The sequence below is a fragment of the Pelodiscus sinensis genome, chromosome 20, assembly GCF_049634645.1.
Source record: "Pelodiscus sinensis isolate JC-2024 chromosome 20, ASM4963464v1, whole genome shotgun sequence".
NCBI classification, from domain to species: domain Eukaryota; kingdom Metazoa; phylum Chordata; order Testudines; family Trionychidae; genus Pelodiscus; species Pelodiscus sinensis.
The window spans coordinates 12920801-12933599 of NC_134730.1; the positions used below are offsets into that span (position 1 = coordinate 12920801).

Here is a 12799-nt window from a genome sequence, read left to right on the forward strand (position 1 = left end):
CGTCCCCTCTGCTAACGTGTTTTGCATGTATGTGCCATAATCATAAAGGGAGAAAGTGCTCTCCAGTCATGCTGCTGTTGGCACTGGCCTTCCTCTTTCCCTGTGTGTTTCAGTGATTCCTTACCTCATGCTGCCTTTGCCTGCCAAGAAGCTAGAGCCCAAAGACCTGCCGGCCCCGTGCCCCAGTGCGGCACTTTGTACACTGAGATCTGGAAGATCTAAAGCCTTTCTCAGGTGGGTTCTCCCCTACCCCCCGAACTTCCATCCCCTCCTGCTTTGTTGCACTTCAGGCAGCCGAATGGAGCAGCAAAGCCAGGGGAATAAGGAACCCCCAGACTCCCGGTGGATGGGAAGTACCTACATTTGTTACCCGAACCTAGAGGCATAGGGAGTGTGAGAACTGGGACTGTGGGGGGAGGGAGGAATGAGAGAGCAAAACTGGGAGCGGGGAAGGATTTGCTAGAAGTGCAGGATGAGGGGAGGGAGCTAGTGAGGAATAGCAAGGGAATGGAGGAAAGAGGAAGAAAAAATTAGGCAAGACCAAGGGATATTGTTCCTTTAGGGACTTTCCCCCCATCTACCCCAGAAGAGACTTGGAAATCAGCACGGGAAGAAGGATAAAGAGACAATGACTTGCTCAGACGGAATCCGGGCTCTGATGTAATTTTGTCTTGCTGCACGTACCTCCTCTTCCTGATACTGCTCGGGCCTTACATCATGTGGCCACAATAGGCAGCATCATAGGATGTAGATTCCCACGGTTGTGCCCAGAGCCTGGGGGTGGCTAAGTCTCAGAGATGTCTGACTTGCTACCATGGTGTTTGATTTGCAATGCACAAGAGTGGGGTGGGGGGTTGTAATCTCAACAAGACCCATTGGTCTGCCCTTAATCTGGTAGTGGGCAAGCCAAATGGTGAGGAAAGCAATGGGAAATGAGAGGGACGTGGACCCCTCTCCATCCAGGAAGTGACCTTAGTGTTTTGCTTGAGTGGTCCTGGAGCTCTGCCCATGATGCATCTGTCCTCCCATTGGGGGGCTCCTGCCTCTGTTTCTGGTAAGGTGGCATCCAATTGGAATCTACAATGGGCCAAAATGCTGCAGCCAGACCCCCCGGCTTTCGCTGCAGATGGGGAATTCCACGGCAGCTGGATTTTTACGCATTAAATTGTTGTCTAAGGTAACGTGCTGAGTTCAACATCTTTATTAATGACCTGGACGAAGGGATGGATCGCACCCTCAGCAAGTCTGCAGATGACACTACGCTAGAGGGAAGGGGTAGATACGCTGGAGGGCAGGGATCTACCAGAGTGACCTGGACAGATTAGAGGATTGGGCCACAAGAAATCTGATGAGGTTCAGCAAGGACAAGTATAGAGTCCTGCACTTGGGACGGAAGAATCCCAAGCATTGTTACAGGCTGGGGACTGAATGGCTAAGTAGTAGTTCAGCAGAAAAGGACCTGGGATTAACAGTGGATGAGAAGCTGGATATGAGTCAACAGTGTGCCCTTGTAGCCAAGAGGGCTAATGGCATATTAGGGTGCATTAGGAGGCGCATTGCCAGCAGATCCAGAGAAGGAGAGGGTCCAGTGGAGGGCAACCAAAATGATAAGGGGGCTGGAGTGCATGACCTACAAGGAGAGGCTGAGGGATCTGGGTTTGTTTAGTCTGCAGAAGAGACGAGTGAGGGGGGATTTGATAGCAGCATTCAACTTCCTGAAGGGAGGTTCCAAAGAGGATGGAGAAAGGCTGTTCTCAGCAGTGACGGATCGCAGAACAAGGAGCAATCATCTCAAGTTACAGTGGGAGAGGTCTAGGTTGGATATTGGGAAAAACTATTTCCCTAGGAGGGTGGTGAAGCACTCGAATAGGTTACCTAGGGAGGTGGTGGAATCTCCATCCTTAGAGGTGTTTAAGTCTCGGCTTGACAAAGCCCTGGCTGGGTTGATTTAGTTGGGATTGGTCCTGCCTTGGGCAGAGGGCTGGACTTGATGACCTCCTGAGGTCCCTTCCAGCTCTATGATTCTATGAAACATGGGAGTGACTGATATCCTCTGCACGGTGCCTCTCGTGCTATTGAGTTTGGCAGACAAGCTAGTTCAGGCTGTTTGCCACCTTTCCCTTTTCAATGTGCTACCTAGTTCTATGGTGGAGGCCCATGACGGTCTCCAAAGTGGCTCAGGGAAGGATGCTGGAGGTTTTGACCCCTGGAAAGGTGGAAGAGGTGACTAGGAGTGTGGAGTATTTTGACCCTGCTTTGAAGGCTTTTTGCCCCTTCGGTGAAAACAGACTGAGAGCTGAGCCACCTCAGAGGCTTGTCCCCAACAGAGACGTAAGCTGCAAAATTCAGAACCGCTCCAGCTGCTGGGAGATTTCAACATGGTTCCAATGTGTCCCTACTGCTCAGTTTAAAAGAAAAGCTTTTTATTTCATTCTTGTTGGCAGCCACAAGACAGATGGCTGGGAGAGGGTAACGGGGGACAGTAGCAGCCGAGCAGCCCGTAATGGACCACAAATGTAAGGGCAGCCTCCCCCTCGGTACTCAAGGGGTTAAAAATAATAATGATGCATTCCATGGTGGGGCAAGAGGCTAAATGACCAGCCTGCAGAGAGCCGCAGCAGGAGAGATGCATGGATGGGCGCTCTGCTCTGACCACCTCAGCACAGTGATTAGGATGGCATCTTGCATGGGAAGTGAGCAGCTAGGGCATGCATCGGGGGGGAAGAAAGGGAGAGATAGACAGGTTAGGAGGAGAGGGTTAAACTCGAAAACTCCATCCAGTCCTGTAGGATCCTGCTGCAGCATCCTGCAAACCGCTGCCGGGGAAGGAGCCTGCTCCGTCTTGTTCCTTTATGCCCTTTCGCTGAGCAAGGCATGGCCTAGGGAAGATTGTTTTGCCTGTACCCACCTCCTCTGCTCTCTCCCCAAGCCCGAAAGGACCAGGGGTTGCCAAAGTATCAACCACTGACCCGAAGAGCTTGTGTCTGAGCAGAGGGCTGCTTATCTATGCCCCAGGGGAAGTGAAGGACTTTCCACTCTTGAATTCCTTCCGCTGCCGAGGCTAGTGGGAGGAGCTGCCTTTGCTATGCACACTGGACAGACCCGTGTGGTATATTTCCCTGGACTGCCCAGGGCGTGAAACCAAACCTGAATGAGAGAGCTGTAAGTTCTCCTCCCACTGCAGCAGCACAACAGCGGGCTTACGTAAGAGGGTTATATAACCTGGCTAGAGCAATGTCAAGCCATCCTGGGTGATTAGCAGCCTGGCCCTAGTGTTTGTGGCCAGGGCTTTGATACCACAGCAGGATGACTCCTTGGGTAACAAACGGAGTGATATCCTCCGGCGCTGTGCATACCTGTGTGAGGAATAAACCCCGCCAGAGGGCATGGGCCCCTCGTGTGTTGGTGTGCTCCTCAGGTGTGCCGCAAGGCAAGCAGTTCAACCGGAGCTCAGTGCCAATGACATAGCGGCATGGGCCAGGGAGCTGTTAGGTTGAAGCAGTCATGCAGAATTAAATCAGGTAAGGAGCAATATAGACTCACCCACATTTACCCAGGTGCTATAATGAAAAAAACAGCCAGGCATTGACTTAGCCATCCAGACACGACTTACTCGGGGCATGTGGGTGATGAGAATGCTGCGCGGCAGGAGGGTGCCTGGTCTGTTTTACTCTCTTCTCTTACTCTAGGTGGGTATGTCTACACTACCCCACTAGTTCGAACTAGGAGGGTAATGTAGGCATACCACACTTGCAAATGAAGCCCGGGATTTGAATTTCCCGGGCTTCATTTGCATAAACTGGGCGCCGCCATTTTTAAATCCCTGCTCGTTCGAACCCCGTGCCGCGCGGCTACACGCGGCACGAACTAGGTAGTTCGGACTAGGCTTCCTAGTCCGAACTACCGTTACTCCTCATTCCACGAGGAAGTGGGACTGAGTGGGTACTCCGTCTCTGCAGCCCCGGGCTACATACACCCTTATGGCAGGCGGCAGCACTGCTGTGCTCAGTTGTTGTTGTGTGCATTCTTCATCATGAGCGAGAGAGAAACTGGCCCATCATAAAATCAATAAGGACTTAAGAGCAGGCTCTGAAGAAATTCCCTTGGGACTCTGCTGAACTGTGATGCTAGGTGGCCGCATTTCTTTGGGCCTGTAAAGCCAGCTGGGCATATGGCCGTGTTACCACACAGCCCGTGCTAGGCCCGTGCAACACGTGAACTAGCACAAGGCTCCCTTTTGCTCCTGTGATATGTGTTGTGTTCTGGTGGCTTGGCTGACAGATTGGCGCCTCCCACAGGTGCTTCTTGTCCATTCTCAGAGGAGATCAGAGACTGGCCCTGTGTGGTATATTATTTTAATAATAGCCCTCTGCAGGGCCATAGAACTTCTCTATAACCATCTCACAGGGCTGTGTAAACATTAATTAAGCCTCTCCACAGGAGCAGGTGAGTATTAGATCCCTGTTTTATGGATGGGAAACTGAGGCTTAGACAGAGGTTAAATGAGTTCTCTGAGGTCAGGCATCTGCCTTATCATGTGCATGCCTAATGCTCCCATCACAGCAGTTCTCCGCATGACTTGTTCATCCGCTATAAGCTCTAGTCAAAGGGTAGTCAATTATTTTTTGTTCAAGAACTCCTCCTAAACTGTAAGAGCTAGGACCACCAAATTTGGTATGCAGCTTTCTCTTACCCTAACTTAAACGAAGGCCATGGACAAGAATCAATGGACTTAAACTGCAGCATGAGAGGTTTAGGTTGGACATTAGGAAAAACTTCCTGTCAGATTGGTTAAACACTGGAATAAGTTGCCTAGGGAGGTTGTGGAGTCTCCATCTCTGGGGATATTTAAGAGCAGGTTAGACAGACATCTCTCAGGAATGATCTAGATGGTGCTTGGCTCTGCCAGGGGACTGGACTTGATGACCTCTCAAGGAACTTTCCAGTTCTAGTGTTCTGTGATTCTGTGGTTTGGTTGTGCCTGGAAAATAGGACGTACTGGGAATGGGACTGTTTTCTATAGCATGGAGAGGGAGGGGGCAGAGAGTGGTGTGATGTGAAAGGGAGGGGCACAGAGAGGACGGACGCGATACTGAGAATGGCCACTGGGGGCAGCTTCAGCACAAAGACAGTGGCCAGCAAGGCTGGGGCTCTGCGATCTTGCCTGCCACCAGACCTGGTGAGGAGCCTCCCCCCCCCCCCCACAGAAGAGCCAGCAGGATGTGGTGGGGTGACTTGTGAGGGAGGGGGAAGCTCCCAGAGCCTGGTCCCTCCCCATTTAGACTGCAGGAGGCCACTAGAAGCCAGAGGGAGCCCCCAGAGCCTCCCCCCCCCCCCCAGGAAGCCTTCAGGGGTCTGCTGGAGGGAGGCAGTGGTCGGAGAGTCTGGCCTGCCCCAGACAGCTGGCTGGCTCCAGGGGTGGGGGCTGGAGGACAGGGCAGACCATGGAGCCTCCACCCCCCCACCCCTGACAGTCTGCAGGCCATGGAGGGGCCATTGGAGGGTGGGGCCAGCTGGCAGGGTGCTGCCCTCCCCGAGAGGCTGCAGGACAGGGTGCACACTGCCCCAAGCATAGACCCCTGGAGCAGCAGCAGGCCAAAGGCTGCCCCTCCCAAACAGGCTCCAGGCTGGGGGAAAGGGGGCAACTGGCGGTCGGGGTTGGCCCATAGAGCCCCAACCCCCACATGACAAGTGCACAAACCTGGAACCTGCCCTCCCAGGAGGATCCATTCTCCAGGGAGCGTAGCCCCGGCCCCTTGGGAGGAGTTGTCACCAGAGCATCGCCACCCTTCCTGCCACAGGCAGCCCTGGTAAGTCCCCACCCAGCTCCCAGCATCCTGCCCTGAGTCCTGCACCTCCCACCTGCCTTGACTTCTGCATCCCCTGCTCCTTCCCCATGAGCCCTCCATCTGACTTTCTCAGGGGCTGCAGGGACATGCCATCCACTTCCAGGAACACAATTGCCATAGGGATAATTACTCCAGATACTCCAGACATGACTTGGTTAGACATTTTAGAACTCACTACTCAAAGAATTAAATGTAAGCGTAAGACAGCAATTTATGAAATGCACAGACCAGTCAAAAACTAAAAACAACCCACTTTGCAAGCAGTAAAAGTGGTAACAACCCCCCATGTATGTGTTGGGTTGGGAGATGAGAGGGAAGGACAGTGCGTGTTTGTGAGAATGACAGACACACACACAGTGTGTGACAGTGACAGAGATTTACACTGCCAAGCTCCCTCCGTCCCCTTCTCTCTGTGTGGAGATGTGGTACAGGAATGGGGGGAGGAGGGACACCCTGACATCAGCACCCCGCTCTTCTCCCTCCCATACTCTGCACAGCAAGCAGGAGGCTCCCAAGGGGCAGCTCCAAGGCAGAGGGCAGGAGCAGCATGATGGAAGGTGGAGCGGCAACTGAAGTGCCAGCACTTGATAGCTTCCTGGCCAAACTAGTCAGGATCACCTGTCAGAGGCTCCAACATCCACTGATAGATCCTGATCTACTGGTTGGTGACCACTGTCTTAGTCCAACTTTGCCCACCTACCGCATGCAAACTCAGGTAAGCAGACTTGATCACCCTCATCTCAGCAGCTGGGTTCTGAGCCATTATTCCAAATCAGTGGAACGTCTGCTTGAGCATTGGCTGAGGCCCACACGGGCTGTCAGGTCCTGATATTGGGGCTAATTCCGTCTTGATAAGGCCTTTGACAGGGGTGCGGGAGTTTGAAGAAAACTCAGGTGCTTTTGTGTGTCAGCTTTGTCAAAGGTTAACATATCGCAAAACTGGTGGATGTCCCAGTGTGGTCCATGGCCTATCGGGGACCCTACGGAGGTCTTCCTGGTGGTCTTCAGCTTGTGTGCGGTCAGCAGGACTGGGGTGACTAGGTGGAGCAGTGGGACCAGGAGGCTTTCTGAAGATGCCAGGGCTGGAGGGAGGCGCAGTGGGGAAAGCCTGCTTGGCAGTGTTATTTGTAACGAAAGAAGCACTGGGGCTCGAGCAGTTTTTTATACTTTCACAACTGATGCACCAAGCCCAGATGTACCAGGGCTCTGACCTACCAAACCCTGAGGTGCTGGGGCAAGCCCTGGCCCAAATTAAGCACCAAATTAAGTCTTTGGCCTTTTCCAGCCCTCCTGCGCTTAGTCTCTCCCGGGCAGAGGGGAGTTCTGAACGGAACAGCCCTGAACAGGGCTGATCAGTTTTCTGATCTTGCAGACTAACTGGTTCCGTGAGCCTGGCTGTGCTGGTAAAACAGCTGCTTGATGACTTGTCAGATAACCGTTTTGTTGTCAGTGCTCATCTAAGCTTTCGTGTAAAAAGTGCAATTTTAAAAAAAATGTGGAGGTAGGAATTGCAATAGTCTTTAGAACCTGGCTACTTAACTTTGGAAGCCTCAGGGGCCACAATGATACTCACAGCACATGCTGAGGGCTGCAACTTAAGTATGGTTGCATATACATACGAATAAATATACAAATATATGCAAATAGCTTCTTTCACACTGACGGGCATGAATACAAAGGTTAAGGCAAGACTACACAACATGCAGGCCTTATTTAAGTCAGTTCTGCTGATATTATAAAATGCAATATTTACCCCATTTCCACTCATATGACAGCACTTTTAATGAGCAATGACAGTCCAAGAATTTAACTACTAAACCACATCTCAACATTATATTGACAAGTTTTTTGTTTTGGCTCCCACCTGTGGGCTACAAACAAATGGACTGTGGGCTGCATGTGGCCCACGGGCCGTGTGTTGAGTAGCCCTGCTCTAGAACTACCCCAGTCACAGCTCAGGGCCCCATCAGGCTAAGTGCTGTACACACATAAAAAAAAGATGGTCCCTACCCCATGGAGCTTATAGTCTGAGTGCATGATGAGAGACGAGAGATGGTTGCCAAAATGGCAGCTTATCCCATTTCCTTTCCAGCTTCCAAAATGTGCCGCTGTGTGGTGGGATGGAGCCATTGACAAAAGAGCATCAGTGGATCCCAGCTGGGCTCCAGTGTCAGTGGAGAGAGACTGCGAGCACCGGAGTTCTTGGGAAGCCTAGAGAAGGAAGATCTTGGTGAAGGGAGGCAGAGAAGCTGGTAAGCTTGGGAGGAGGGAGCCCTGGAAAATGAGAGAAGGGAGGCCGCCATTTTCTGATCTGCAGGGAATGGCAGCAAGTTACAGGTTCTACCTCCCTGCTCCAGCAACGTCCGTGGATGTTCCTGGACCACAGAGCCCAGGAGGAGGGAGGTCTGGTGGCGGGGCAGGAGCACTGTAAGGGGCACCGGCAACTCAGCTGGGAGCCTCACGTGTGTGTTGGGGAAGAGGATGGATGGCATGGCAGGGAGTTCTGGCCCCAGCAGAGCTCCCTAGTCCCAGTGACCAGGAAGCTCTAACTTGGCCGCAGTCGTGGACCTCCTGCCCGGCCAGGGAGCTCCAACCCCAGCGGCAGCCAGGGAGCTCTGGCCCCATCCCCTGGCCACTGAGTTCCGGTTTCATTCTGGCTTCAGTGGCTGGGGTGCTCCAGCACCAGCGGCAGTCAGGGAGCTCTGGCCTGGGCTGCGGAGCTCCGTTCCCGTCCCTCCACCCTGGCCTCAGAACTCTGGCCCCAGCTATGGGGCCAGGTGGCTGCACAGCTCTAGCCATGGTACTGGCAGAGGGCTGAGACGGCAGCACGGCCAGGCTGGAGCCCTAGCCTGGTAACAACACATTCAGGAGGGGAAGGACCTTCCCTGGTCTGGCAAATCCCCTCTTTTGGGACCAGTTAGGTCCCCAGGGTGCCAGACCAGTGAGGTCCCACCTGTAGGTGCTGGTCACATGACATAGACAAGAATTGGGGTAGAGGCCAGGATTCTGGATGCGGAGCGTGGCTTCTTAGCAACAACCAGAAGAATGGCTCAGTGCATTGGTTTTCCACCCCTGTTCTCCTGTTTACTCCTGGCCAGGGGGCTGCCACCAAGCTCCTGGCTCCGGCCTCGGGGCACAGTTTTGGCCCAGTGCTAAGGAGCTGAGCCAGCAGGCTGTCTCTTTCAGCCACACTTGTCTAAACCCTTCCAGGTCCATGGCCCTGGGAGAGGGGATATGCAGGATTCAGATCACAGGGGTCCTGCTGTGCAGCTGGCAGGGCAGTGAGAAGCTGCTTTCTCTGCTGTGAGCTTGGGCCAGGCTGCCTGTTGTCCAAGGCTGCGCTATCCCGGCCGTGCAGGGAGCGAATGGAAGAATGGGGCCAGTGTTGGGAAAATGAGAACACATCACAGAGACAAAAGCGGGGAGAGCTGGCTTCCGCCTACTTCTTTGTGGGAGCCCTGTGAGCTTTGCCTCTGAACAATGGCCTCTCTGTTCTTGACAAAGGAGCCCAACTTCTGTTGGTGAGAGAGAACTGCAGAAGAGCTTTGTATTAAGTGGAAAACGTGTCTCTGGTGCCAAGAGAAGTTGATCCAATAAAAGGTATGACCTCATCCCCCTTGTCTCTCTTTAGTTTGTTTTTAACCTTGCAGTGATGACTCAGCCATAAAGAGAAGCCACACATATAGCAGCTCCTGGTGGGCTTATCTGTGCCACCTAGAGCTGGGCAAACAGTGGCGAAAGGTATGCACAAACATTGACGTGCAAAAGGAAAAACGCCGATTTGCTTTAAGACAAGTCCTCACCACCCCTCTTGTTCGCTCTCTGTGAACTTTCAGACATGCAAGTCTGTGTTTGTGAGACTGTTTGCAGAAGCAGGACTTCATACATTGCCCGCTGAGGTGATAACAGAGCCTCTCGCAGTCTTTTACACACTGTTGCCCATTTTTGGCCTGAGCAGCCAGTCAAAATTCAGGGCCCTGGAAGGAGCCATCCTTAGCCATATGCAAAATATGCAGCTGCGTAGGGCACTTGGAAATTTGGAACACCACTGGGTCTTAATGTCCACCCACCCGCCTCTTCCTATCCCTGTTCTGTGGTTGTTTCCTTTGGAGAGGATCTAATTAATTTAAAAGTGGAAAAGCCTGACAGACCAATTAGCAGAACCTGTGAAAGAGCCATTTGAGTGGCAATGAAGCTATTTAACAGACATTTGCCAACCCCAGGTCTATGTTGTCAGTTTCTGAATTGACTGTGTGAGTGACAGGACCTTAGTTTAACATTTGTTTTTACAAATATTTCATTAGTGTGTTGCTGAATATTATAAAATCACATCTCTAAAAAAACTGTCATTCCCCCACCCTGGGCTGCCATCGGGCATAAGGGTACCAGTTTACTAGTACTGCACAGGGCCCCATAAATCCTAAGGATGGCCCTGGCCCTGGAGACATTCTAGCTGGAAGTTGAAATGGGTGGAGTCTGGTATTTTCTTTGGTGCAGTCTGGTTAAGAGGCACAGACTTTGTGATTTCCTCAGGGGTGCAGGGCCCCCACCCCAAACCCCACTTCTGCCCTATTCTCACCCTGCCTTGTCCTGCTTATGCTCTTCCTCTGCTTACCAGCACCTCCAGCACACCTCAAAACAGCTGATCACAGGAGGTGCTGAGAAGGAGGGGGAGGAGTTGATCAGCACGGCCCACTGGCACGTGGGAGATGCTGGGAGTGGATAGGAAGAGAGGAGCTGATTCGCAGGGCAGCCAATGGGCGCTGAGCACCATTGTTCCCTGTAACCTGAGCTCTGGGCACCCAATAGCGATTTAGGTACCACCCAGCTGATTGACAGAGCACCCACAACCAGCAGCACGTATCTCTATTGGTGGTACACATCCACACATGCCTCTGTGCATGTGACAAAAATTATTCTGCACACAGATGGAAAAACATTAGAGGGAATGCTGCAGTTCTATTTTTTTTAACTTGAGTGCTCTGGCCCCAGAGCATCCACAGAGATAGTGCCGATGATCTTGTTTATTGACAAGGAATCAATGTATGAAGTCCTGCTTCTCTGAGTGCAGGAAGGGCCAAGAACAAAAGGAGGAGCACTCCAAACCTCTTTGGCCAACAGCCTCATGCAGGCTCTCTGTTGCTTCTTCTGAGCAGGTTCACACAACTCCCATTTATCTCCACTGGTGGTGGTGGAATGTCGGATTAACTCCTGACCATTATGTTAATTTCAGGGTGCATTCACTCCCAGGCTCAAAGAGATTTTTGTGATCTTAGCAGTTACTAGCCTCTCCCAGCAGAACACTATTTGTCCTTACAATACCCTGTGACAGGCTGGGCTGGGCTATTAGCCCCATTTTACAGGTTGAGAAGCTGAGGAACAGAAAGCATGACTTGGTCAATTTCACCCAGGAAACCCAAGTCCCCAGCACCCAGTGCTCTGTCCCCACTGCAGCACCCTTTGAGCCTGGTGCCATGGGCTGAAATCTGCTTGCACAAAGCATTGGGAAATCATTTGACTAAACAAAGACATTGCTAAAAGCTGAAGTATATTTGAGGATTGTCTTCTGTGGAGGACTAGATACCGTCTATCCAGGCATCTCTATCTTCTCCCCTGAAACAACTGGCTGAATATCTGTGAGTAGGCAAAAGGAAGGCTTCCCATTATACGCAAAGAGAGAGATTTTAAGGCCATGTCATAGAACATTCAATGCAGCAGCAGGCTGGGATATTCATATTTAGTTTTTTATCTTAAATGTGATGAAAGGGATGGTATGACAGTGTCCACTGCAGTATTATGTGGATATACAGGGAACTATCTAGGAACATAGCGACCTCTACTTTCCAAAATACTTGCTCAGTGTGTGCAGTGTTTGTGGAGGAAGGAATAAAACCAGAATGTTGCATTGTCCTAGCATTCTCCCTTCTTATCTTTTAACCCTGGATGCCAGGTAACATCTCCGCCAAGGCAATGGAAGCCTAATTTACATCCAAAGGATTTCAGCTGAGACAGTCAGGGATGCCTAAGAAGGAAGCAGGGGAAGAGGCCATTAGCTTCTGCCAAGAACAGGTGCTCACAAATTAGTACTTATCTTTACTTGGAACTTATCTGAGCAAAGAGAGAGGAAGTCCATTATTAGTCGACACTTCAAAAGAGACTTTTGAAATTAACCTGGGATGGGACAAGGGGTAGATGACACCAGGTTTATTAACTGAAACAAGTTGATATAAGAACATGCAATAGCTGATGTGTCAGGATGTTTCTTAGGCTGACCCAAGCAGGTCTTGATGGAGAATATGCTCATGCATTATTATGCCTATTTGGAAAGGTTCAGTGACCATGGTTGATGAGTGGGACTAAGGGTATGTCTATACTTTGAGTGGGAGGTTTGTGATTTCCAGCTACAGACTTACTCATACTAGCTCTCATCAAATTAGTGCGCTAAAAACAGTATGTAGCAGGGCTGGATTATGACATTCCGAGGCCTTAAGCTATGTCAAATATAAGAGGCCACATACTATAAAAATGAATTTATTATTTTCACAGAAAGGACATGGCCTATATAAATACCAAAACTTTATGTTCTCACAGGAAAACAAGTGAAGATTATGTATATTACACCATGAATAGGAAAAGCAGCCTTCTTTTCATATCAATAAATGAAAAAAGTTAAGGAAATACTAAGTTTATGTAGGCTATCTAACATTTATTTACAAATGTTTATTCTGATTTAATTTTCGCTTCAAATCAAAGAGTTGTGACGATTTTTCTTTTGCCACACTTCAAAAATACAGTGACAGTTCCTGAAACTGATGTCCAGAAGCCAACAAAATCCATTTAATTCACGTCCAGTAGATGATCACCTGCAAACTCAATCATGTAAAGCCTGAATGCTCATGAAGCAGAAAGTGGTGTGTGCACTAAAACACACAATTATACATATGTGCAGA

General features: G+C 50.8%; 1 long non-coding RNA gene across 1 annotated transcript; it reads left to right on the plus strand.

Annotated features, from left to right (window-relative positions):
* Positions 1-97: 97 nt before the first annotated feature.
* LOC142819073 (uncharacterized) lies at positions 98-9449 on the plus strand. Its single transcript, XR_012896772.1, has 3 exons — positions 98-234; positions 7942-8101; positions 9354-9449. It is a non-coding gene; the product is annotated as an uncharacterized LOC142819073 (long non-coding RNA).
* Positions 9450-12799: the final 3350 nt, after the last annotated feature.